Below are 24,257 nucleotides of genomic sequence, written 5' to 3' on the forward strand. Positions count from 1 at the left end.
GTCAGATTTTGCAAGGATTGTGAAATTTTCCACCAGTCCTTATTCAAGGAACAGTGTTTGCCACTGGTCAGCATACATTTATTCCCCCAGCCAAGTTACTGTGCTGAGTTGAGCGTTAAAGAAATCTGATCATTTCCTTAGTCTCTATTTTGGAAGATGCTGGTGTTTTAGCCTTGGTGACAGCATGAAAACAATACCTAAACTAGGTTAACAAAGAGAAGGGGTTGAGATGGGAGGGTAAAACAGGAAATGTTTTGTTTTACATTATCTCAAGATGCAGCTGGGAAATCAAAAAAAGCGTGCCTTTAAAACTATGATTTTCTAAAGTTTTGCAAAGTGAAACATTACAAAAAGCAGTACATAAAATACGTATGTAAACAGAAGAGTGTGTAATTGACACCAAAAGGAAGAACATATATCAATAACATCAAACACTTGGATAATGGAATTGTAGGTGGTAGGTGATTTTTTTTTTTCTTTTATATATAGTGTGGAATACTTCCCCTTTTCATTTCTATAGCATTTCTGTATTTTCTCTATCTATGTGATTTTATACAATCTTTGCTATTTTGTGTGGTTGTTTTCTGTAGAATAAATTCCTAGGAAAGGAAGTGCATATATAAACCAAAATTTTTTGTTTTAGAACGGTTGTGACAATTTTTATTTTAAAAACGTATAAAATTTCAATATTAAAATGTTACATAGCTAAAACTTAAAAATTTTTCATTTGCTTTTAAAAATCATTTGTGCTGGTTTCTTTGTATCTAACAAACAGTAGGTGTGTGTTACTACTTTAGCAGTAACTGTAACAGTGACTGAAAACTGTTAATACTTAAGTGAGCAATCCCCCATGTTATTATTAAATATTGTAATATTATTTACAAAACAGGATCATATTATAATACTGTCCTACAACTTACTTACTTCTCGACATATCTCTGACATATCGGCCCACACCCACACATACACACTACATGCTTCTTTATTTTTGGATGGCTATCAGCTCCTTTGTAGTGACATTTTGTTGTGTAGTATATATTTAATCAGACTCTGATTACTGGGCACTTGGCTCATGTTCTTAGTAATTGCAGACAGTGCCATAGTAAGCATCTCTTTACACTATCTTTACCATCTTGTGAGTATTTGGAACTAGAAATGGAAGTTTCTAAATCAGGTTGGGGAATGGGTTAGACAGTCAGCTTATCATGACCATGGGACAATGATGTGTGTAACCTGTACACTGCATTGTCTGAAAAGAGGCTCAATTTTGTTGGAAAATTGGAAAAAAAGTTCAGGTTCTTCACCAGTAGATGGCACCTAGTCTTTCTTTATCTTGACTAAAATCCCCCTGAACTTCAGCACATTCCCAGCGTGACAGTGCGCCTGCACTAACAAAGCAATGATCACATCACGTACAAATGCCCCGTCTCATTCCACTTATCCCATGTTTGTATTGTTCTGGTTCCAGGACGCTGAGACTTTAAGCCCGAGGCTCTAACTTGAGCAGGAAGAGTTTATTTTGGGATGAAGAATCTTCCCCCATAGGAGGGCCTCTCAACCAGTGTCTATTTCTTTGTCTTTAGAAACTGGGAAATTTTGGAGGAGAAAATGTTTTCTAAATCTGCAGAACTGCCTGTTTCTCTTAGAAAATGTCAGACTCCTGTGTTGATCAGATTCACTCAATTTGTAGAGGGGAACACAGAGCTGCAAGGGGATTGAGGGGTCATGTTGAGAGTGATTTCAGTCGATTATGCTTAGGAAAGTGACTCTACAAATCTCCTTAAGTACATAGAGTTGATGGTTCAAATATGCACAAAGTATCCATTTCATCAAACCTATAAATATACATGTTTAAAATGGCCAGGGAGAAAGGAACAGCAAACTGTAATTTTAAAAACTGTGATGACATGTAATTTTGTTTTGGGGTAGGTGTCAATTTTCTTTAAAATGAATATATCCAGAAAGCTCAGGGTAAAAGTTTAACATTTCACTTTCTTAAACATTTTGATCAGAACAAGTGTAAATTTTTTCCCCACCAAAAAACACATTAGGATGACCTTGAATAAACCTTTAAGAGAAACATAGGACAGAACTGGAAATTCATGATTTTGCCGGTTCTATAAATATGGAAATATCTCGACAGAGTTCCTGTCTCTCCTGAAAAATGATTCAAACACATGGGTTTTCTCAGAAAAATAAGAAAGATGAGTTTTGGGTTTGGTAGGAGAAGAAAATTAGGAATTATGATGCATTTGACTAATTGTACCTTGAGTACTATAAAAATTCCACATTGAGCCCTCTGGGGACCATTTTGCACTATGACACATAGAATTTACTTATTGTCACCATAGCTTGCAAAATTTTAGTCCTTAAAAATACACCCAGATCTTCTTCCTCCCCTCTTCCCTTTTCCCTTTCAAATCCAGATAGAGAATGTAAAGCTAGGTTCTTTTCTGATAGAATATTTCATTAACGATTAGGTGAAATGACCCAGTAAAATACCAAGATGTATTCTGTTCTAAGTTAGCTGAACACGTCATTAGGTTGATGCCTCTTCCCTGGGAATATCCTGGTAATGACATTCAAGGGGAAAAAAAAGTGGGGAATTTTCAACTTGAAAATGATAAAATGTAAAATTATTTGCTCCAGTATTCATGTAACATTCTTTATGGGTGACAACATTGTGTTTTTAAACACTCCTGTGCAGTCTAAGTCTGATACATCAAAATCCCATCTTAGCCTAACTTGAGTTTTTAAAGGAAAAGTAAGTGATAACTTTGGTATGAAATGGGGAAGAACACTTTTTTAAAAAATGTGACATGAACAGAATATAGCCTTTTGTACTCAGCTCAGAGAAAGCAATGGCACCCCACTCCAGTACTCTTGCCTGGAAAATCCCATGGACGGAGGAGCCTGGTAGGCTGCGGTCCATGGGGTCGCTGAGCAGCTTCACTTTCACTTTTCACTTTCATGCATTGGAGAAGGAAGTGGCAACCCACTCCAGTGTTCTTACCTGGAGAATCCCAGGGACGGGGGAGCCTGGTGGGCTGCCATCTATGGGGTCACATAGAGTCGGACACAACTGAAGCAACTTAGCATACTCAGCTCAGTATTAAGCTTTCTAAAAATAATCACAAAACTGTTCACTACAAGATTCCTTTTATATCCTCTTTCTTGGTGGATTTAGTGCTGGTTATTAGGTCAAAAAGCTACTTGACAAAGAAGCTGAAGCACCAACAAACCACCACAAATGAAAAAATAAGCCTTTTGAAATTATAAGGAGTGAGGGGAGTGCTCTAGTCCAGTGACCTTTCAGAAATACTTCCATTGTATCAAGTCAGCGACGCCTGCAGACATCCTTCCTCTGAATCAAACAACTACACCATTAGGTCCTTGAAAGTCTGACTATTGAGACCTGTGGTTACAATCTTGGCTGCACATTTTAACCACTGGGGGAAACATTAATTAAAAAAAAAAAAAGACTGACTCCTAGCCCTGTCCCATCCACCCCAATTAAATCTGAATGTGGGTCTGGACAAGGCAGTGAAAGCCCTAATATGGGCATTTTTTCATAGTCAGAAGAGTTGACTCATTGGAAAAGACCCTGATGCTGGGAGGGATTGGGGGCAGGAAGAGAAGGGGACGACAGAGGATGAGATGGCTGGATGGCATCACTGACTCGATGGACGTGAGTCTGAGTGAACTCCGGGAATTGGTGATGGACAGGGAGGCCTGGCGTGCTGCAATTCATGGGGTTGGATAGAGTCGGACACCACTGAGCGACTGAACTGAACTGAACTGAACAGGAGAGTTTGACGTCTATCAGGGTTAGCAAACTACCTGCCTTCTGTGGGTCAGTTGCTTCAGTTGGGTCCAGCTCTTTGAGACCCTATGGACTGTAGCCCACCAGGCCCTTCTGTCCATGGAATTCTCCAGGCAAGAATACTGGAGTGAGTTGCCTTGCCCTCCTCCAGGGGATCTTTTGAACCCAGGGATCGAACCACATCTCTTACGTCTCCTGCTTTGGCAGATGGGTTCTTTACCACTAGCGCCAGCTGGGAAGTCCCACAAACTACCTATCTAAATCTAAAATAAATTTTCCATTTCACATTCTCTGAAAAACTTACAAGCATCTGGTTAAAATTTGAAGTTTTTTCCTCTCTTTCTTAGGAGGAGGCAACTGGACTGTGCTAATGATATAACCAAGCTGGGGAGAGAAGAGAATGTGACTTATGGGAAGGTCCAAAGATACCCACAGAAATTATTTAAAGAAAGTAAGCTTTTCTGGCCCAGGGTGCCTCATAGCTACTATTTATTATATCATGCTTGCCAAGATATTTTTCTCCTTTCAGAGACAGTTTCCTTAGAAAGGATGAACCCAGACAGTTGGCTTCCTCCAGGATCTTGTCTTATACCCTATTTAGTAATCTCTAAAGATGACTTGAGCCTGTGAAACTTTCAAGTGAAGAACGTTTCTGATCAAACATAGTCCTCTCGCTTTAGGTAATGGGAAAACATCTTAACATTTCTTCCCAGCTTTTGTCAGCATGAGAAGCAATACACCATGGGAGTTAGGGTGGTCAGAGACCAACCAGACTCAAATTCTGACTCTTGTGCGTGCTGAATATTTAAATATTAGATCAAATTATTCAATTTCTCTGAAGTTTGTTTTCCTTATCTGTGAAATGATGATATTAATTTTCAGGGATATTATAAGAATTAAATGGAATAATGAATACAGAATGTAAGGATTAAATGAAATCATGTATGCAAAATGCTCAGCATAGCATTTGATTCAGAATTAGTAGCCAAGAAATAACAGGTATTATTATCTTAACTGTCTTTATCCACCTCCACTTAACTGACTGGAAAAATTAACCACCTCTCTCTCTAAAAAAACATACTGACCCATGCCCCAAGCACCCTGAAATACTCTTAAGCACACAGGCTTACTTCTTTTACCAGCTGAGTTATAGACTTATCAAGAGTATTATTTGTCCCCAAACCTGTTAATGCCAGTTATTCTTGTTATTGGAATTTAATTAAATATTAAGTAAACAGATGAAATATGAATATGAAGAGTTATTTCTATGAAAACTAGGTTGAATACATAAGTAAATTCACATTGCAAAGAAAAAAAGTAGTTGTGATAAAACAACTAACTATAACAGACTTAGAAAACGGTAAAAACCTAGAAGCAATTTAAGCACAATTTGACTTTTAAATGACCTTAAATTTTGGCTCTGCTTTTGAAAAACAAATATTGGCAGTCATATGAATATCATTTATGTAATAATGATAAGAATCTCTAATCAGTCTAACTAATAAGGAAAAAAGACTTGGTCATACATCAAAAGGTTGATGATTGAATGCACTTAGAGAATTTATATTAAAATATTGGTACATACCATTTTCAAAAATTATCAGATCTTTTTTTGATTAACCCACCATCTTTTCATATCAGATAAAGGGAATTTTACTGAATCACATTCCAAAGATTTCACACTGGGAGGAAAGTAGAAAAGATGAATTTGTTCCTTCACAGTAGACTCTTTAAAATTAACATGAGATGGATGAGAATATGTTTTTCTCCTGTTTTTGTATTTTATTACCCAAGTTTTTAAAGAATATTATAATGAATCTCCATTCTGTAGGTATAATGATCTATCATACAGGCTCAATTGTGTAGGCAGCATCTTGACTGAGATGCAGAATATTACAACTTTTAATGGCATAGATTTTTATTTTTACCTATTCTGGTCTTCACAAGATGGAAGTATATATGTGTTCTCTATGTATCCAGTAGCTTTTGTTTAGCATTAAGTTTGTGAGATTCATCCATATTATTTATTCCCATTCCTATCTAATATTCTCTTGTGTGAGTATATCACAATTTATCCATTATAGTGTTGAACAATTGGATTATTTCCAGTTTTTTTATGTTATGAATATTGCTGTTATTTATCTCATGTGACTGTATTTCTACTGGGTTGCTAGGAGTGAAATTGCTGGGTCATAATCAGCTTCTGTAAATGATGCCATGCATTTTTTTCAAGCTGGTTGTTCTGGTTTCAGTTTTAAAATATTTGCTTTGTTGTGTTAGCCTGTGAGGTTCAGACAGCACATGAGGGTCAGAAGAAGCTCTGTTTGAAAGTTCTTCATCTAAGAGGCTCTTAGATAGCATGCCTGAAACTCTTCTTTCTTTGAGACATTTCTGGAGAAAAATTTAGATTCCCTAATTGGCTTCCCTTGTAGCTCAGTTGGTAAAGAATCTGCCTGCAATGCAGGAGGCCTGGGTTCATTTCCTGGGTCAGGAAGATCCCCTGGAGAAGAGAATGGCAATCCACTCCAGTATTTTTGCCTGGAGAATCCCATGGACAGAGGAGCCTGGAAGGCTAAGTCCATGGGGTCACAAGAGTCGGACACGACTTAGCAACTAAACCATCACCATCAGTTGGGATTATAGAACAGATCCACACTTCAAGGGAGATGGCCAGCATTCTGTGTGGAGAGCCCAAGATGTATCCAAACTGCAGAATTTTAAAAGTACTGTTGGAGATTTAGGTCATTTCTGCAAAATTAGTTTGCGATGTGACTCTGTTGATATTCTACTTGGGAATATGTCACAGGAGGCAAATTATACACAAAGATATTTGAATGTAACAGAAGACTTGATCTCTGTGTGCAGTTATGATAATCTCTCTTGTTGTCTCTGAGAAGGGAAATGATCACAGTATTATGGTGGAAATAGACTTAATAGATCTTGGAGAACTGTGGGGTCAAAGACGAGTCAAAGTTTCTGGCTCAGATGATTGGGTTAATGATGGGTTTATTCACCCTGATAAAGAATATAGGAGAAGCAAGTCATGCTGTGTGGCTAATGCAGCTCTGACTCCAAGAAGTCTTTCTATGTTGGTGGGAACAAATTCTTTAACCAGTGAAAGGAGTCTGGCCTCTTAAATAGTTCCTAGGTTTTACCAATAAACTACACTAAGACATGGGGGTGAGGGGGAGGGGAGGAGAGGGTGAGATTTATGGAGAGTAACATGGAAACTTACATTACCATATGTAAAATAGATAGCCAATGGGAATTTGCTGTATGGCTCAGGGAACTCAAACAGGGGCTCTGTGTCAACCTAGAGGGGTGGGATTGGGAGGGAGATGGGTGGGAGGTTCAAGAAGGAGGGGACAAATGTAACCTATGGCTGGTTCATGTTGATGTTTGACAGAAAACAACAAAATTCCATAAAGCAACTATCCTTCAATTAAAAAATAAATAGATTAAAAAAAAACCCATTCTAAGCCAACAATGGCAAAATGGCATCAGCAACCATGAGTTCTAGTCCACTGGGTGGTATAGAAAGGTGTCAACTCATCCCTCAACTACTTTGAGTTTCACAATGTAGTGAATTTTAAGGTGAACTGTGGGTGTCTGTGTCTGTCTCCCCAGCAAACTATTGAGGGCAGATGGTGGGTCTTTTCATTGTTGAATATCCAGTGCTAACATTGTGCTATCCCCAGAGGACACACTCCATAAATGGATGCTAAGCTAAACTGAACTGAGGTCCCTTGAAGGAATGGGAGTCTTGTTTATCTCCAGACTGTTGTTGAATTGAATGACGGGAAGGTTTAGGGTGGTGCTGAAAGCTTTTGTATACAGAAAAGATTATTCAGAATTTGCTTTGGAATAAACAATTGGTATTAAATTGATTATAATCATACATTCATAAACCTAGGGTTTTTTTAAGGCTTTTTAATTGAGCTTACAAATCTAATAATTATATTTTTACCTCTGGAAAAATTTAGTCAGCACTTTTAGGGAGATAGCATAATTAGATTGCTCCATTTATGAATCTGGTTAGTTGAATTATCTTTCTTTTTTTTTTTTTTCAGCTTCAGTTGAATTATCTTTCTAAACAGCACATTGCTCTAATAGGCCAGATTTCATAAATTTAATATACTTGGTTATTTTAAAAATATTTTATTTTTATGAATTAAGTAAAACTTTAAATACTTAAGTAAACCCATGTGTGTGTATAAAATAAAATTCTCTGAGATATGCTAATATTGCCCATAAAGTCTAAGAGATTTCAGCTTAAGACCACAAATGTAAATCAATTATTCAATTATATATTTCAAATTGGAATTACCAGGCTGTCTCCTAAACAGCACAGTACACATGTCAAATGGTAAATGAAAATATTAATACCATGGTTTTATTGGATAAATTTGATATGTAACATAGTGTGAATTAAAGGTATATATCATGTTACTTTGATAACATTTGTAGTTTTTAATATGGTTGACACTGTAATAACATTTACCATAGTACATACTTAAAGTACAATATTATTGTCTGTGTCCAGTAAACTGTACATTAAATCCCCCATGTCTATTTTAGTATTTGTTACAAGTTTGTACCCTTAAACACTATCAATCTTATCCTACCACCTCTTTGCCCGGTTAACTACTGTTTTACCTGATTTTCTATCAAGTATCTGTCAAGTATCTGCAACTCTGGACCAACCCCACACCCAGCTGACCACTTCCTTTCATTTCATGTTCCTTTAGCTTTTAAGATACGCGGCTAGGTTTCTCATTTATATCTAAAGATCTGAGGACTTAACAGAATTTGAAGATACATAAATTTTTTTCCTCTTAAGAGACTTTGAGCTGGACTAAATCTTAAGATATAAAAAAGTTTTTTCTATTTTGCTTAATGGAAACTAAGGCTAGTGTAACTTTCATGAATATTTTATATGATGTTTATGACTTTGTCTGACTTGCAGTCCTGTCATGAAATCATTCTATTGCTACATCTGTCAAAAGTAAAAGACTGAAAGTCTTATATGTCAAACTTGCCCCTTCATAATCAATAGACAGACATTATGAATGACAGTCCTTTGCAGACTTTGCGAGATGATCACTGCATTTTCCTCACTTTCCCAGAGCCCTTAAAAAGTAGTATTGCAGATGGCACTACAGAGATCTACGGACTGAGCCTAAACAGGACACCTCTTTGCCAGCTTCTTCGTCATGCTAAGGGAGCAGTAAACATCTCAGGATCAGGAGACATGTGTTTCCAAAGGAAAGATTATTCACCTAAATTTATTTGAGGAAATACAGTTTAATGGTTAAGACCTTGGGTTACAAAAAACATACCTTCTTTCAAATACAGGGTCCATCCTAACTCTGAGCTTTGGAAAATTATCCAATCCCCTTATACCATAATTTTCTCTCTTAAAATGTGGATAGAACGTAGCATTTTATGAGTGTGAAAGGAGATAATTTATGTAAACTGCTTAGCAGATTGCCTGGGACATTGGAAAGTGTGAAAGTGTTAGTTGCTCAGTCATGTCTGACTCTGCAACCCTATGGAGCCCGCCAGGCTCCTCTGTCCGTGGGATTCTCCAGGCAAGAATACTGGAGTGGGTAGCCATTCCTTTCTCCAGGGGATCTTCCTGACCCAGAGATTAGACCCAGGATTGAACCCGGGTCTCCTGCATTGCAGGCGGATCCTTTACCCTCTGAGCTACCAGGGAAGCTCTGGAAATGTTTACTGAATGATGATGGTCACTTCCCTGAATTTTCTGGGCATCAGAAGAGAGAAGAAGCACGTCTTCAGCCAGCGAGGAAAACGAGGGCAATGTGTGACAGCAGCAGTAGTCAGGGCAGCTGAGCAGGACCAGAGTCTTTTCAAACAAAGGCAGCAGGCAGAAAATAAATCTGAGCTGCAGAATCCCATCACAGAGGCCCCAGTGCTGCAAATAGCAGCTGCAGCTGCAGACCAACGGCTGGTCTTTACATGTCCACAGTGTGAAAAGATTCATTGTGACAAACCGGTCTTTTCCATCACACCCACACAAAGCTGGCAATCATGCATAGGAGTAAACTCTGAATGTTTAGCAGCCATATATATATATGTGTGTGTGTGTGTGTGTGTGTGTGTGTGTGTATATATATATTTTTTAAGTAGAGAACAGCAGACTAACTGAGAATACAGATTATGTATATGGGAGAGAGGGCTTGGTGAGTTTTGTATACTGCCTAGATGTTCTCATATGTAGTATAGAGGACTCTGGATTGTTTAGCTGCCAATAGTAACTCTTTCCACCTGTAAGGCATTTACCAGGTTCAGACAGTATGCCAAGGACTTCACATGTGTTAGCGTCTCTATGGGGCAGGTGTGATTATTGTCCCAGTCTCGACCTTGAAAAGGGACCAGCAAAAGACGAAGGAACTAAGGCTCAGGTCAGGTACTTGACTGAACACTGGAAGATTCTAAGTGCAGAGCCAAGACGAAAACCCAGCTCCAGTGTCTTATTGTTAAAACTTTGCTGTGCTGCCTTGAAATGGCAATGATGTCTTGCTCACAGATTATTTCCTGGCTTGTTTCTTGTTACCTCGGAGAAGGGGCAAGGTGCCACACTTGCTTGCTTTGTATCTCTAAGCTTCCAATGCCTAGTAAGAAGTGAGTGGATACTTACTGATAGATAAGATGTTATGATGGAAGAGGGGAATGGGAGACATTGGTCAGATCTCACTGACATTACCTCAGAGTTACTTAAAGAAAAAAGAAGACTTACCTGTCAAACTATTTACGTTTTTTTGTTCAGCTGTGTGCGCGTGCTAAGTTGCCTCAGTCGTGTCCGGCTCTTTGCGACCCTATGGACCCTATGGACTGCCAGGCTCTTCTGTTCATGGAATTCTCCAGGCAAGAATACTGGAGTGGGTTGCCATGCCCTCCTCTAGGGGATCTTCCCCACCCAGGGATGGAACCCGTGTCTCTTGTGTCTCCTGCAGTGGCAGGTGGTTTCTTTACCACTAGCTCCACCTGGGAAGCCTAAATGCTGGTTACAAACTATAAAGATAAGACAAGACGCTACCTCAAGAATACCAAAGTTTTGACTAAGTATTGCAAATTGAAATGCCACCTGGGCTTGGTACTTAATACAAATGAGTGAAGTGGCCTAAGAAGCAACTTGGGTGACCCCCCGTCCCGAGCTCCAGCCGATTGTTTCTACCTGCACCCAGTATTTCCAAGATAAGCCAAAAATTCATGATTTGAATGCTTTTTATAGTTTTTACATGAAACAAGTGTGTGGGCCAGGCAAAATTAACTTGCAGACTGGTTTTAGGTCACAGGCTACCAGGTTGAGATCTCTGGTTTAAACAGTAAGACACACAAATATGAACAATAGGAGCTAGATTATAATTGGCACACAAGGAATACATATAAGGTATTCAGAAAAGTCAGAGATAATATCCAGCAGGAGTATTAGAGAAGACTTTGTGAAGGATGTCACCTTTCAGTTTATCCTTCCGAAATGCATCCCACTACAGTGGGACTGAACACTGCTTCAGCTGCAGGAAATAGTACCAGCTAAGACCTGCGGATGGGAAACCGTAAGTCAGGGTCAGGGGCCTCTGAGCTACACTGTACTTCGATATTCTTGTTTATTTGTTTCATTTTGGTTTGTTTTTTAGCTTCTTACTAAAAATATATTTACTGCCCATGTAACCCATAGTCATCAGAACTAGAAAAATGCCTGTCTGTTGGCAATAAACACTATAAGCATGGAGAAGATATGGAGACTGAAAATTGTTAGGGTTCATAAATTAAAAGAGATTTTAAGGCAATGGAACTCTTATATAGTGTGTGGCAGGACATGAAACTTAAAAGACCATCCGAATCTTGGAAAGGATCCAGCAAAGGCACCGGGACTAATTTGGGAGATGAAGGGTATGTCTTAGGAGGAGAGGCTTAGAGGGCTTAACATGCTTCAGCTTTAAAATAAGGCGGGTGAGCAGAGTTCTATTGATAGCCTGCAAGGCTTCCAGTATGAACTTGTACTTGGTGTGAGATAAAATCCAAAGTCACACTAAGGAATGTCAAGAAGGCGGGTTCCTTTCTTTTTTCCTGGTTGAGTCCAGGAACATTTTGTGCAAGAAAGGTTTTTTGTTTGTTTTCTAAATGGAATGGACTTCCATAAGTATTTGGGGGAACAGCTTCAGTTTTATCACCACCCATTCACCGAAGTGCTAAATTTAAAGGTCAGTTATTCATAATAGCAATTTATGATGTTGTGAGTCAAAACATGAGTGTCCTGGCAGCTTCAAGTGCATGCAGAGTATATCTGAGACATACATACAGATACAGGTAGAGATGAGAGAGAGAGAGAGAGAGAGAGAGAATCTCTTTTCCTCTCTGATTTACTAAGCCACTCAGTTCAGTTTAGTCACTCAGTCGTGTCCGACTCATTGCGACCCCATGAATCGCAGCATGCCAGGCCTCCCTGTCCATCACCAACTCCCGGAGTCTACTCAAACCCACGTCCATTGAGTCGGTGATGCCATCCAGCCATCTTATCCTCTGTTATCCCCTTCTCCTCCTGCCCTTAACCTTTCCCAGCATCAGGGTCTTTTCAAATGAGTCAGCTCTTCGCATCGAGTGGTCAAAGTATTGGAGTTTCAGCTTCAACATCAGACCTTCCAATGAACATCCAGAACTGATCTCCTTTAGGATGGACTGGTTGGATCTCCTTGCAGTCCAAGGGACTCTCAAGAGTCTTCTCCAACACCACAGTTCAAAAGCATCAATTCTTCTGCGCTCAGCTTTCTTTATAGTCCAACTCTCACATCCATATATGACTACTGGAAAAACCATAGCCTTGGCTAGATGGACCTTTGTTGACAAAGTAATGTCTCTGCTTTTTAACATGCTGTCTTGGTTGGTCATAACTTTGCTTCCAAGGAGTGTCTTTTAATTTCATGCTGCAGTCACCATCTGCAGCGATTTTGGAGCCCCCCAAAATAAAGTCTGTCACTGTTTCCACTGTTTCCCCAGTGACTTTGTTAAAGCTCATAAATCATCACAAAACTTGCATAGGAAAAACTGGAAGTAAATGCAATAATTTTAGCAATTTTAATCTCTAATTGGTTGAATTTTTAATATTTAATATAATTGTAAATTTAGAAGCAGGACTCAGGATCAAGAACACAAATGAGTTCCAAAATTTGTACACACAGTAATAGCTGAGGATGCGAGAGGGGATGAGCTTATCCAGGTGGAGAATGTAGACAGAGAGAAAAGGGTCTGGGGGAAGAAGCTTAGGCTAAGTTCCCTACCTCACCCCTGGCCAGGGGCCTAGCAAGGAAAAGAGGGAGAGCTAGGGGAGATGTGCATGTATGCATACTAAATCACTTCAGTCATGTCCAACTCTTTGTAACCTTATGGACCAACTGTAGCCCCCAGGCTCCTCTGTTCATGGGATCCTCCCGGCAAGCTTACTAGAGTGGGTTGCCAAGCCCTCCTCCATGGGATTTTCCCAACCCAGAGACTGAACCCATATCTCTTATGTCTCCTGCATTGGCAGGTGAGCTCTTTACCCATATCTCTTATGTCTCCTGCATTGGCAGGTGAGCTCTTTACCCCTAGTGCCATGTGGGGGGCGATGTAGGGTCTATCATCTACTGCCATAAGCCCATTCCTCCTGATCGCTTTTCAGTCATCTAAACAGAGTCCTTTGGCTCTACACACATCTTTTGCTATGGACTGAGTTGTGTCCCCACTCCCCTTCCAATTCCTGTGTTGAATCCTACCCCTTCCCCCCAACCCCTCCCCACCCGTGCATAGGATGGTATTTGGAGATGAGGCCTTTGAGATGTAATTAAGTTTAGATGAGGTCATGAGGGTGTGATCCTCACAATGAGATTGGTGTCCTTATAAGAAGAGTCACCAGAGAGCTTGCTCTCTGTCTCCGTGTCCTGGAGGACATAAGGAGAAAGCAGCCATCTACAAACCAGGAAAGGAGCTCTCACTACAATCTGACCAGGCACTCAGAACTCAGGCTTCCAGTCTCAGAACTGTGAGAAATAACTTACTGTTATGACACCCAGTCTGTGGTATTTTGTTATGGCAGCCTGAGTTGACTAATCTACCTTCAAAAAAATTTTTTTTTGGATAATCTTCATACATTTTCATTTTTTTAACTTCAATTTAAAAAAATTGAATTATAGTTAATTTATAATGTTGTGTTTATTCCAGGTGCACAGCAAAGTGACTCAGTTATATGTATATATACTTTTTTTCCTTTTCTTTTTTTGAAACCACTAACTTTAGGTCCTTGGGGTTTCCCTTGTTGCTCATTTGATAAAGAATCTGCCTACAATGCAGGAGACTGGGGTTCAATTCCTGGATCGGGACTATCCCCTGGAGAAGGAAATGGCAACCCACTCCAGTTTTCTTGCCTGGAGAATCCCATGGAAAGAGAAGCCTGGCAGGCTACAGTCAATGGGTTTGCAAGAGTTGGATATGACTTAGCAACGGAGAAAAGGAAAGATACAAGCATCTGAATGCAGACTTCCAAAGAATAGCAAGAAGAGATAAGAAAGGCTTCCTCAGTGATCAATGCAAAGAAATAGAGGAAAACAACAGAATGGGAAAGACAAGAGATCTCTTCAAGAAAATTAGAGATACCAAGGGAACATTTCATGCAAAGATGGGCTCGATAAAGGACAGAAATGGTATGGACCTAACAGAAGCAGAAGATATTAAGAAGAGGTGGCAAGAATACACAGAAGAACTGTACAAAAAAGATCTTCACGACCCAGATAATCACGATGGTGTGGTCACTCACCTAGAGCCAGACATCCTGGAATGTGAAGTCAAGTGGGCCTTAGAAAGCATCACTACCAACAAAGCTAGTGGAGGTGATACAATTCCAGTTGAGCTATTCCAAATCCTGAAAGATGATGCTGTGAAAGTGTTGCACTCAATATGCCAGCAAATTTGGAAAACTCAGCAGTGGCCACAGGACTGGAAAAGGTCAGTTTTCATTCCAATCCCAAAGAAAGGCAATGCCAAAGAATGCTCAAACTACTGCACAATTGCACTCATCTCACATGCTAGTAAAGTAATGCTCAAAATTCTCCAAGCCAGGCTTCAGCAATACATGAACCGTGAACTTACTGATATTCCAGCTGGTTTTAGAAAAGGCAGAGGAACCAGAGATCAAATTGCCAACATCCGCTGGATCATGGAAAAAGCAAGAGAGTTCCAGAAAAACATGTACTTCTGCTTTACTGACTATGCCAAAGCCTTTGACTGTGTGGATCACAATAAACTGTGGAAAATTCTGAAAGAGATGGGAATACCAGAATACCTGATCTGCCTCTTGAGAAATTTGTATGCAGGTCAGGAAGCAACAGTGAGAACTGGGCATGGAACAACAGACTGGTGCCAAATAGGAAAAGGAGTACGTCAAGACTGTATATTGTCACCCTGTTTATTTAGCTTATATGCAGAGTACATCATGAGAAACGCTGGGCTGGAAGAAACACAAGCTGGAGTCAAGATTGCCGGGAGAAATATCAATAACCTCAGATATGCAGATGACACCACCCTTATGGCAGAAAGTGAAGAGGAACTCAAAAGCCTCTTGATGAAAGTGAAAGTGGAGAGTGAAAAAGTTGGCTTAAAGCTCAACATTCAGAAAACGAAGATCATGGCATCTGGTCCCACCACTTTATGGTAAATAGATGGGGAAACAGTGGAAACAGTGTCAGACTTTATTTTTCTGGGCTCCAAAATCACTACAGATGGTGACTGCAGCCATGAAATTAAAAGACGCTTACTCCTTGGAAGGAAAGTTATGACCAACCTAGATAGCATATTCAAAAGCAGAGACATTACTTTGCCAACAAAGGTCTGTCTAGTCAAGGCTATGGTTTTTCCTGTGGTCATGTATGGATGTGAGAGTTGGACTGTGAAGAAGGCTGAGCGCCGAAGAATTGATGCTTTTGAACTGTGGTGTTGGAGAAGACTCTTGAGAGTCCCTTGGACTGCAAGGAGACCCAACCAGTCCATTCTGAAGGAGATTAGCCCTGGGATTTCTTTGGAAGGAATGATGCTAAAGCTGAAACTCCAGTACTTTGGCCACCTCATGCGAAGAGTTGACTCATTGGAAAAGACTCTGATGCTGGGAGGGATTGGGGGCAGGAGGAGAAGTGGACGACAGAGGATGAGATGGCTGGATGGCATCACGGACTCGATGGACATGAGTCTGAATGAACTCCGGGAGTTGGTGATGGACAGGGAGGCCTGGCGTGCTGCGATTCATGGGGTCGCAAAGAGTCAGACATGACTGAGCGACTGAACTGAACTGAACTGAACTAGCAACTAAAGCACCCACTTTAGGTCCTGAAAAGCTGATTCTTAAATCAAATTTCAAGGGACCCTGAATAATACTACTAGAGAAGTAGTGTTAGTAGTATTAGTAGAAAAATAATACTAAAAGAGAATAACAAAGTTGGAGGTCACACTTCCCAATTCCAAAACTTACTATAAAGCTCTAGTAATAAAAATAGGGTGGTACTGACATAAGAGAGAGACATAGAGGCCAATGGAATGGAACTGAAAGACTAGAAATAAACCCTCACATCTACGGCCAAATGATTTTCAACTAGAGTACCAAGACCATTCAATGAGAAATGAATAGTTTCTTCAACAAAAGTTGCTGGGACAACTGGATGAAAGTGAAAGTGAAGTTCTCTCAGTTGTGTCCGACTTTTTGCAACCACATGGACTGTAACCCGCCAGGCTCCTCTGCCCGTGGAATTCTCCAAGCCAGAATACAGAAGTGGGTAGTGTTCCCTTCTCCAGAGGATATTCCCAACAGGTATTGAACCCAGGTCTCCTGCTTTGCAGGATATCCACATACAAAAGAATGAATTTAGGCCCCGGCATCACACGGATAAAAAATAAACTCAAAATGTATTAACAACAACAAAAAAAATGGAAGGAAGGAAAGCATTAACAACCTAAATATGAGTTAAAACCATAAAAATTGTAGAAGAAAACAGTGAAATGTTCATGATGCCAACAGCTTGAACATCAAGAGAAAAATCAGATTTCATCAAAATTAAAAACTTTGGTGCATCAAAGTTTGTGCATAATCAAAGTGAAAAGGTAACCTACAGAATAGGAGAAAATATTTGCAAATAATCTATTTGCTAAGTGTTTAGTATTCAAAATATATATAAAACTTTTTTTGTAAAAATAATTTTACATTTATTTAATATGTAACATTTTCCTTCATGATACATTCATGCCTACAAAATGTAACAATACTTTAAAATATATGTCCTTAATTATTGTTACAAGATTTCTTGGGCTATGTAGTCTATTTTATGATAAATGAGCATCTTTTATTTAATATGACATTTTAAAATTTTTTGACAGATAATTTTATTATCAAATTAAGTTAAAGAAAATATGTTTAAACCTGAAGTACAAACATCATTTCTTGTATTTATTTAATTTAAATTTGCCATTTTACAAAATGGCTTAAGTTGGCTTCAAAGGAAAATACATAAGTGAGGCCATCGGTATGCCTTCTTTGGAGAAATGTCTACTTAGATCTTCTGCCCATTTTTTGGACTGGGTTGTTTAGTTTTTGTTTGTTTGTTTTTTGTTACTGAGCTTCATGAGCTGTGTGTACATTTTGGAGATTAACCCCTTATCCATTGCTTCATTGGCAAGTATTTTCTCCCATCCTGAAGATTGCCTTTTCATTTTGTTTATGGTTTCCTTTGCTGTGCAAAAGCTTTTAAGTTTAATTAGATCCCATTTGTTTATTTTTGCTTTTATTTTCTTTACTCTAGGTTGTTGTTGTTCAGTCACTCAGTAACATCCAACTCTTTGGGACCCCATGGACCTCAGCACAGATCTCCCTGTCCTTCACCACCTCCCAGAATTTGCTCAAACTCATTTCTGTTGAATCAGTGATGCCATCCAACCATCTCAACCTCTGTCATTCCCTTCTACTGCCTTCAATCTTTCCCAGCAACAGGGTCTTTTCCAGTGAGTCAGCTCTTCACATCAGGTGGCCAAAGTATTGGAGTTTCATCTTCAGCATCAGTCCTTCCAATGAATATTCAGGATTGATTTCCTGTAGGATTGACTGGTTTGATCTTGCAGTCCAAGGGACTCTCAAGAGTCTTCTCCAACACCACAGTTCAAAAGCATACATTCTTCTGCGCTCAGCTTTCTTTATAGTCCAACTCTCACATCCATACATGACTACTGGAAAAACCATAGCTTTGACTAGACAGACCTTTGTTGGCAAAGTAATGTCTCTGCTTTTTAATACGCTGTCTAGGTTTGTCATAGCTTTTTTTTTCCAAGTAGCAAGCATCTTTTAATTTCATGGCTCCAGTTACTGTCTGTAGTGATTACTCTAGGAGGTGGATCAAAAAAGATTTTGCTGCTATTTATGTCAAAGAATGTTCTGCTTATGTTTTCCTCTAAGAATTTTATAATGTCAGGCCTTACATTTAGGTCTTCATTCCATTTTGAGTTTATTTTTGTGTATGATGCTAGGGCATGTTCTAATTTCATTCTTTACATGAATCTGTTTAGCTTTCCAAGTGCCACAGAATATATAGAAATCTTATTACTCAAAACAAAAACAACCCAATTGAAAAATGGGTAAAGGACCCGAATATAAATTCCTCCAAAGAAAATATACAAATAGCCAACAAGCACATAAAAAATGCTAAACATCATTAGTTATCAGTGAAATGCAAATCAAAACCAACAGTGAGATAGAACTCACCTTCCAGGATGGCTGTTTTTGTTTTGGCCACACCCTGCAGCTTATAGAATCTTAGTTCCCTGACAGACGATTGAACCTCAGCCCTTGGCAGTGAAATCATGGAGTCCTAACCACTGGACCACCAAGGAACTCCCAGAATGGCTATCATTCTTAAAAACAAAAATAATAAGTGGTGACAAAGAAATGAACAAATTGAACCTTTGTACATTGCCGCTGGGAATGTACATAGTGCAGCTACTAAGGAAGACAGTTGGTGCTTCCTCAAAAAATTAAATACTGAATCACCACTACATGATTCATCAATTATTCCTAAGTGTATATCCAAAGAAATTGAAATCGAGTATTCAATGAAGTATGCATACACACATATTCACAGTAGCATTAGTCACAAAAGGTGGAAATAACCTAAATATCCATTAGGGATGAATGGATAAGTTAATTGTGGTATATTCATATGCTAGAATATTACTGTCATAAAAAGCAGTGAAATACTCCTTTTTACATAACACAGTGTGGGTGGACCTTGAAAACATTATGTTACATAAAAAAAGTCAGACACAAAAGGTCACATATTGCATGATCCCATTTATATAAAATATATAGAACAAATAAATTGATAAGGACAGAAAACATACCACTGGTTGCCCAAGAATGAACAGAGGTGAATGGGAAGTAACTGCTCAGTGGGTACCAGGTTTCTTTTTAGGATGATGAATACGTTTGGAACTAGATAGAGGTGATTACACAACATTCTGAATGTACTAAATGCAACTCAATTTTTCTCTTTAAGTGGTTAATTATTTGTGATGTGAATTTTACCTCAATAAAAAATTTATTTAAAAAGTAACAAACCCCTTAATTCCTTAGAAATTTACAAATGCTCTTTCAAATAACTCCTGAATCAATGAGAAAATTAAAACCAAAATTCGATTATTCAGAAATTAATGAAAAAGTAAGTTCTCTAAATCAAAATATGAGTGATATAACTAAAAACCTAGGCTGTAAATAAAGTCTAAATCAAATTCTCAAGATAGCAACACCAAAAACAAACTGGACCAAAAGAAGTTAGGAGAAGAAAATAGAGTAAAATCATAAACTATTTTTTTCAAAGCACCAACAAAAATAGTTATATACTAGAAAGAAAAAATAAAGAAAGAAAGTGAAGTCACTCAGCTGAGTCTGACTCTTTGTGATCCCATGGACTACAGCCTACCAGGCTCCTCCTTCCATGGCATTCTCCAGGAAAGACTACTGGAGTGGGTTGCTTTTTCCTTCTCCAGGGGATCTTGATCTTCCTGACTCAGGGATCGAACCCAGGACTACCACATTGCAGGCAGACGCTTTGACCTCTGAGCCACCAGATAAACCGTAAGAATACTGGAGTGGGTTGCCATTTCCTTCTCCAGGAGATCTTCCTGACCCAGGGATTGAACCCAGGTCTCCTGCATTGTAGGCAGTCGCTTTACCGTCTGAGCCACCAGGGAAATCAAGAGGAAAAATAAAAATGTATGTTAGTAATTAAGGGTCAGAAAAATGGCAAAATATTACCAATAAAATATTGTACATAAAATTTTCTTAAATCTAGAAGAATTAAAAGGTTTTGTAAAGCGAAAAAGTTAATTTAAAAAGTAGATACTCCTGAGACTAACATAACATTGTACATTGTTCCAAAGTCCATAGAAGACATTGAATTATTATTGTCAAAGATTTACCATTTAAATGGGCACCAGGCCAGATGGTTTTATAACCAAATATCGTCTATTTTCAGTGAACACATTTTCCTGTTATTCACACTATTTTAAATATCAGAAAAGATACATGTCTAAATTAATTTTATTTTGCTAATATAACTTATTGATAAAAATAGCACAAAAAGAACTTTTAGAGTAAATTTATCAACAAATTCAAATATATCTAAAACAAAATGCTAGCAAATGAATCCAGAATTGTATTAATAGAGTAATACACCATAATGAAATAGGATTATTACCAGGAAGGCAAGGATTGTCTGACATTTGGCAATTTTTCAAAATATAGAACTCATTCTACAAACAAATTAAAGAAGAAAACATGTGATTACAACAATGTATACAAAAATACATTTGATAAAAATCAGTAGTCATTAGTAATAGTTAAGTGAATAGGAAAAAAGGGGAACTACATAAAAATAATAGCCTATTTACTACAAATAGCAAATGTCATATTAAAGTTCAAAATCTAGATCCATTTCTATTAAAATCAAAAATAAGAGAGGAAGACTCACCCTCTGCACTATTATAACATTATATTTGGGCTTCTAGCTAATGTAATAAGAAAATAAAATAAATAAAAATTTTAAATTAAACAAAATTATCATTTTGCATATTATATAATTGTCATGTACTGTGCTCAGTCTCTCAGTCATGTCTGACTTTTTGTGACCCCATGACTGTAGCCTGCCAGGCTCCTCTGTCCATGGGATTCTCCAGGCAAGAATACTGGAGTGGGTTGCCATTTCCTTCTCCAGGGGATCTTCTCAACCCAGGGTTCAAACCCATGTCTCCTGCTTAGCAAATGGATTCTTTTACCGCTGGGCCACCTGGGAAGCCTAGGTGTCTGGATACAAAATAATTATAAGAATAACTTCATAGCTTTTCTTTATACCCTCGGTAACCAGGTACAATACTTTGGCCACCTGATGCAAAGAGCCAACTCATCAGAAAAGACCCTGATGCTACGAAAGATTGAGGGCAGGAGGAGAAGGGGATGGCAGAGGACAAGATGGTTGAATGGCATCACCGACTCAATGGAGATGATTTTGTCAAGCTCTGGGAGATGGTGAAGGACAGGGAAGCCTGGCATGCTGCAGTTCATGGGGTCACAAAGAGTCGGACAAGACTGAGCGACTGCACAACAACCAGTGGCAAGGACTTCCTAGGTGGCACTAGTGGTAAAGAGCCTGTCTGCCAGTACAAGAGACGTAGGAGACGTGGATTCCATCCCTAGGTCAGGAAGATCCCCTGGATGGCAACCGACTCCCGTATTCTTTCCAGGAGAATCCCATGGGCATGGGAGGCTGGTGGGCTACAGTCCTTAGAGTCGCAAATTTGGACATGACTGAAGCTACTAAAATGTCTAGGCACAAACTTAACATGAAGGATATAGGATTTAAAATAAATTTTTTAAATTGAGGCATAATTGATATACAATATCATAAATTTCAGGTGTAAAACAGAATGACTCACAATTTTTAAAGGTTATACTCCATTGATAATTATTATAAAATATTGGCTATGTTTCCTGTGCTGTACAATATACGCTTATAACTATTTGTATTTCTCTGCACTCTTTGGTTGGTGCAGGGAACATTACTGCTTTTATTTTGAAAGATGTGGCAGAGATTGATACTGACCTATCTAACATTCATTCTCATTCTCTTTAATAAAAGAAGCTTATTACCACTGAGAATGCCACTCAGCTTCTTCTATAGTCAGATATGACCATGAAATCAAGTTATGGCCAGTGGGATGTATTAGATGTTTTATGTGGGACTTCAAAGAAATCACAAAGATATTGAGAAAGTGAGTCCTTTTTTCCTGCTGCCTGGAATGCAGATGTAATGACGAGAGCACTAGCATCCATTTTGGATCATGAAGTTACCTGGGATGACAGAACAGGAAGAAGGAGTCTAGATTCTTGATGACAGTGTGGAGTCACAACAATGACTCTAGTTACTTTTGGACTTGCTTTAAGTGAGTGAGAAATACTTCTGTCTCGGTTCAATTGACGTTTTGTGATTTTGTGTTATATTCAGCCTAATCTCATCCTAAATAACACAAAAAGAAAAACCTAGTAAATGATTTAATAAAATAAAATAAAGAGTCCTGTTGACCAATTTTCCCTTTCCTGAGAGTGAGGTTGGAGATAAGGAATCTGAAAACTTCTAGCTGAATATATAACATCAGAAATAGAGGTTACATGTTTTAAAACAAAACAGTCCTAAAAAAAAATACAGTCCTGGGAAAATTACACATGTCTACTTATTCTTCTAACTTGGAATCTTACTTTAACCATATAATGCCCTCTACAACTATTTATCTTGGGATCTGTTCATACTTCCAATTCCTCCAATAATGTTTTATCTTTTTAAAATCAAGTCCTTAATTACCAAAAAGTTCCCTGGGCTATGAAATGTCTTCTCCATGGATTGCAGTATGTCCTGGCACATGTTCACTTCAGTAAAATGATCAGTGTATTAAAAACCCAACCAAGTGTCTGCAGAAGCCAGTGATGGCATGGCACCTCTTTTGTGGCATGTGTGAAATCTGCCCATCACTATAAACATTCTTTGCAACATGACACTTTGCCCTTATGTTCATTTCATATGTGGTGTTTAGTGTGATGGGAAAGCTGAGGGAAAAATGATTCTTTTTTTAAGGACTAGTCATATAGAATCACAACGTTAAACCTAGAAGGGGCTTCAGAGATCATTTTTTCAGACCCCTCATTTTACGCAAAAGGAATCGGAGGCCCAGAAAGGCCATTTGACTTTCTTAAACTCTTCTGGTTAATGATAGGTCCTGAAATAGAAACCAAGAGTCCGACTTCAAATTCTAGGTTTTTTAATTTGTTTCATCTATTAATGGATACTCTAATGATAGACTGGGCGGGGGAGAAAGTTTTTTCTAACTTTGCATTACAGAATATACTGTATTCTAGCTCACATTTAGCTGTTTAGCATCTAAGAGCAAAGGAATATTTTAGAAAACAAAACAGCATGCTCAGTAGCACTATGTGATTGAGAAAAGGCTTTCTTTGTAGAAGATGTTCATTGACCTTCTTGACTGGTTTTCCGCCTCCTCCCCACCAAATAGCTAAAGCATGATGATATTGATTCTAAGTTGAGTTTCCATCCTTATATGAAAAGTTAGCTTGGCACAGAGCTTGGCAGAGCTAAGTCTGACCAGCTGTGCTCTTAGCCACAGGGGAAATTAAGTGAGAGAGTGTGGCTGGTTCTGTACAAATCAATCAAAGTCTTTTGAAAATGGTCTTGAAAACACATACCAATGAAAGCACACAGGTAGTTGTCTTTTCACATAAACTAATTTTAGTCCTCATCCATAAGAGGCCATGGGCGTGGATAAAGAAATGATTGTTTTGGCCAAAATGTTCATTCGGGTTTTTCCACAAACTGTGAACGAACTTTTGGGCCAACCCAATAAGATGTTTTTCTTAGGTTGACTAATTGGTAATTCATATTTCTCCATCAGTTCCATGAGAATTTGGGGAGAAAGTGGCTAACAGTCTACTAATATTTTAAGTTAGATTTGTGTACATGTTTGCCATGTTGAAACAAAACAATGGCTACTGGCCTGACTTTTTTTGCCCATGCCCCATATATTTTTAAATATATAATTCAGTGGTTTTTAATATATTCACAAAGTTATGCATCCATTACCACTATCTAATTCCAGAGCATTTTCATCATCCCCTAAAGAAACTTCATATCTACTAGCAGTCATTCGTAATCCCACCTCCCTTCAACCCCAGGCAACCACTAATTGAGTTTCTGATGCAATAGATTTGCCTCTCCTGGATATTTCATATGAATGGAATCATACAATACATGGTCTTTTCTGTCTGGCATTTTTCGCTAAGCAT

Source organism: Bos indicus, chromosome 5, assembly GCF_029378745.1.
Source record: "Bos indicus isolate NIAB-ARS_2022 breed Sahiwal x Tharparkar chromosome 5, NIAB-ARS_B.indTharparkar_mat_pri_1.0, whole genome shotgun sequence".
NCBI lineage: Eukaryota > Metazoa > Chordata > Mammalia > Artiodactyla > Bovidae > Bos > Bos indicus.